Consider the following 4879-nt stretch of genomic DNA (forward strand, 5'->3'; position numbering starts at 1 on the left):
AAGGACTAGAGAAATTTTAGCAAAATAGATTACCATAATTGAACAGCAGCCGAGTGGAAGAGAGTTTAAATGAAACCTAGAGAGGTTGAACTAATCCCAACGGATCAATGATACTGAAAAACATATTTGGGTTCATATATAAAGAATAAATTTTTAACAGAGTAGGACATTTTACAGGATGGATTCATCTACACAAAGATAATTTGAGTAGGATCATAACATCCCAGAAGCCTTAGGGACCTTAAAGATACTTAGTCCAGATTTAATGAAAAACCTTTTTAGCAACTTAAAACTGTCCCAAAATGTTAGGTTAGGTTGTGAATTCCTCATCATCAGCAATGTGCAAACAGAAGCTATTTGGGATGTGGTCCAAGGGGATTCTCATTAGGGGAAAGTTCCTAAGTTTCCATAATTCCACCCGGCCACACCCAACTGTGGCTCCTCTCGCCGGGAAACTTTGTGATCCCGTATACTAGATTGGGCCCAGGTAAACAAATTCGGTCTGTTACCGGGACCTTCTCCTCTGTTATCAAGTCAAACCATGACCAGACGAGATAATAAGGAGCAGCCACGTCTGTGACTCAGGTAGTGATAAGTGAGAGGACCGCTTCTCTTGCTTGAAATATTACCCGAGATTTCTTTTTCTGGCAGTTTTTGTGATGTCCGGGGAGTTTCTGATTTCCCAGAGGCCCTTGCAATACTTTCCTGCCTTTGCAGTTTCATAACTGATACCACAGTGTTTCTGTCATTGGAAGAGAGCAGAACCTTCCAGAAACTGTTGTCTTTCCTCTTCCCTATTTATAGTCTCCTTAGAGCTGCCAGACCCGCCATCCTCCCGATGTCCACAAAGACTATTGTTTATAAGCACTAAGGTGGGGTTAAAAGGTAGGCAGCTTTCCCTCATCCCCAGGTCATCCTGCTTGGGCCAGTTCCATTCACCTCCTTTGTGTTTGCCTTTCCCATCATTACAACCTGTATCCTCCCTCCCTAACCCCCCCTTTTTTTCCCCCACATCCTGCTCACCAACTTCCTGCCATCGCACCAGGGGCTGATTCCTTCCCCCAACACTAGGGGAGGAGGCTGCAGGCCGGCTGAAGTAGGCAGTTTCTTTTCATTTCAGCATCCCCACCCTTCATGGAGCCTCTCCTAACCTCACTGCCACCACCTGAGCCGGCTTCCATTCCCCAGATCTTTCCTGATTCCTATTCCTCCCCCTCCCCGTCGCTTTCCTTCCCAAGTGTGGCTGAGTATCTCATGCGTAGCTCTATATCTATTACTGAGCCTCTGTAAGTGCTTCTTAACGTGGATTCCATTAAATTGTTTTTTGATGATGTGATAACTCTATTTCTATATAATTGGCTTTTTGGTAAGCCAATGTATTTTCTGCTTTTAAAAACACTGCTCTGAGAAGAGAACCTTTGCTCTCTGACCACGTGCACGTCCATCCCACGTGCACGCCTCGGAACGAGGGGTACCTGGGTGGCTCCGTATTCCAGTGGAGCTGTTTTTATGTGACTGTATGGGGTGGGAACGGGAAAGAGCTAAGTAACAATTACACTGAGCCTCGATTTGGCCCAAGTGGGGGACTTTGGGGAAGTGGGGCAGGCTGGGTGCGGAGGAGACTTCAGGTGGGCAGCAGATCGTGCCTTCCTCCGGCTTCTGGCGGGTGGGGGAAGGGCTGGAGGGGAGGAGGGGGTCGGCCCCGGGGGAGTGTCAGCACCTCAGGCCTTTCTGAAGCCAGCCAGGAGCGCGCTCCAAGCAAGGACCAAGGCTCCTCCGTTCTCCGGCTTCAGTCACGTAAAGTGGTGTCAGCAGGGGGAAAAAAATCACCTTGAGAATTTTGTCACTTCACAGCACTTCCTCAAAACTAATCAATCCTTAGGATGTCTAACAGAAGGAGCAGGACCCCCCCCCCCCAAGCTCCCGTCCACTCCTCTCCTGTCACGCTGTCTCCTTCCTCCCCTAACTTAGCCGGCCCGCCGCACGTTTTCACACTAGATGTCCCTTTCGCGTTCGGCGCTCTGGGCCCGTTACCACGCCCGTGAATGCAGTCCGTCCACGCCCTCCTCGCCCTGGGCCATCTCCCGCCTGCCAGCAATCCGTGCCCGCTGTGCCCTGCGCCGTGCGCCCTGCGTCCGGCGGCGCACAGCCCGCGCCCCGCCTTCGGGGCTTTGTTTGGCCACACTTTATCGTACCTGCGCAGCCCCTGCCCGGCTTTCCGGAGCGAGCTTTGATGGCAGGCGGGGTGGTGCCGCCCGGGGGCTGCTGTGGGATGGACAGCTGGGCCCGCGCTCACCCTGGGAAGTTAGCCCAGGAGCCAGCATCCTTCCTCCCTGCTTCTCCTAAGCGAGCCCAGGTTCACGTCCCCGGGAACGAAACCCACCCATCTCCAGGGCTGGCCATTTGTGTGCCGGCCTGCCTTATCTGCCCCAGAGCTTCCTGAGCCGCCTTCCATCCTGCCCTGGACAGAGGTTACAGTTTCCTGGCGGGTTTGGTTTTGTTCCGGTGGCGTAGGGCTGTTTTTCTTCGCTATTTTTATCGCCGGCCTCAAGTTTCTCAGACCGCTTTTCCTCTGCCCGTGGGCTCCTCCTTCTGTCGGTCTGCAAACATTCCTCTAGCTTTGCCTTCCAGCCCGCACCGCCCACCCCGGCTGCCGTTTAGCGGGCCTGACGGGACCGAGGCTGTCTCCCGACCCGTCTGCCGGGCCCAGCTTGGCTCCGGGTCTGTGAAGGGATCCGTGCTGCCCGGACTCCTTGGCCCGACAAAGAACGCCGCCATGGACTTAGGTAGCACTCCACCTTACAGAGCTGGGTGGCCAGCGTTCTACTTGGAGTCAGAAAGCCCTGGGGGTGAGTCCCCCCCACCAAAGACACTTAGATACTGCAAGATTCTCAGTCTCTCCGCCTCAGTTTTAGGGAGTAACTTCCACTTGGAGACAGGAAGCCCTGAGTGTGAGTCCCGATGAAGACACTTAGTAACTGCTAGGCTCAATCTCCAAAATATTAGCAGGGGCTACAGTAGCATATCACAAAGATCGTATAGTATGAACAGATTAGATTTCTACCAGAAGTGCAGGGCTAGTTCAATATGTGGAAAGCTGTGAACATAATTGGCCATATTAATACCAAAATAACCCCAAAATTCATATGATTATATCACCAGATGCGGAAAAAGCTTTTGGCAAAATTTAACAACCATTTCTGCTCAAAACACTAGGAAACATAAGAATAACAAGATCTTTTCTTAAGAAAGATGCACCTAAAATCAAGTTGATTTTTTAAAAAGTTTCAGCTAAACTCCCATGATTTTAGCTATGAGAAGTCTTTCTACTTTAATCTTACAACCTTCCCTCTGACTTCCAATTTATTCTGAATGAAGCTTGCTTGTATGTAAATGTTTGCGTGATTTCTGCCTCATTGGACTGTGAACTCCTTGAGAACAAAAATTGTCTTTTTCTTTGTAGCCTCTGGATGGACTAATACAGAACCAGTGCACATAATAGGCAAGTACGAGATGCTAGTTGGTTGACTGGTGGACTGAGTGATCAAGAATGGCTTTTCCCATAAGACTCATATCTATGTAAATGTCAGTTATTATTATTAATATAAAATAAAAGGGTAGCATTTATTCTACTTTGGGGGGAAAAAAGGTCCAATCTCCTTTAGCCTCAGTTCTTCTCTAAATTAGGGACAATAGCATTTCAAACAAAACAATATCCACAGCGATTAAAATACTGTATAAATGGGTAGTATATTATTATTTTAGGTTTACAACAACCCTAGAAAATACAGACTACCAACATTATTAGTTCCATTTTGCAGATAAGGAAACTGAAGCTCAGAGGCTTTTACAATTGTGGTTTCACAACCAGTAAGTGTCAGAGGTGGAATTTTAACCAGTCTTCCTGACTACCTTTAGCATTCTATATATTCAACCCTATCTCTGTTGTTTTTGCTGTTGTTCAGTCCTATTTCTCTCTTCTTAACCTTATTTAGAGTTTTTTTGGCAAAAGTTATGGAGTAGTTTGCCTTTCTCATCTCCAACTCCTTTTACAGGAAGGAAACTGAGGTAAACCAAGTTAAGTGACTTGGTGTCTGAGACCACTTGGAAATTAGGAATATAAATCTTACCCAGTCCAGGCCCAGCATTCTATCTACCTTGTCATCTCCCTGCACTATTGACCCTCATACTGGCCCACAAACAAGAAGTCAGTCATTACCTTAATGGCGATTAACACTGAAACAGCATGGAAACCCTAATCTTTAAACTCTAGCACTTTAAAGTGCTCTTCCCAACCCCACCTCTACATAAACAAACAAGCAAGCAAGCAAGCAAACAAACAAACTAAATAAATAAATGAAGCCTGGTTTCTGAAGCTGGCCATGGGCTTAGAGTATTCTAAGTTGCCATTTCTGAAAGTTCTGAGATAAGAAAATCAGAGAGAGGAAACCAGTGGTTCTAAGAACTGCTTTGGAGTCCTTTTCTCATTGTCTAGGTCTAGGTTATAAATTTGCTATGGACTGAATCTAAAAATATTCAATTAAATGAATAAATTTTATTATTTTTATTATACTAATATTTATATTTTGTTATTTATTTTAATTATATTATTCTGTGTAATAATTATATTAATAATACTAGTTAGCAGTTGTGTAGGCTTTGTAAAACACTTTACATAAATGATTTCATTTTCATTTTATCCTCACAACAGCCCTGGAAGGTAAACACTATTATCCCCATTTTATAGACTTAGGAAACTGAGTTTCAGAGAGGTTAAGTGACTTGCCCAGAGTTTCACAGCTAGTAAGTGAAGAAGGTTTCTTGATTCCAATACTTACTGTTTGTTGGCTACTGTACTAAGCCCAGGATTTAAAAAGTA

This window comes from Sminthopsis crassicaudata, chromosome 5 (genome assembly GCF_048593235.1).
Source record: "Sminthopsis crassicaudata isolate SCR6 chromosome 5, ASM4859323v1, whole genome shotgun sequence".
Lineage (NCBI taxonomy): Eukaryota > Metazoa > Chordata > Mammalia > Dasyuromorphia > Dasyuridae > Sminthopsis > Sminthopsis crassicaudata.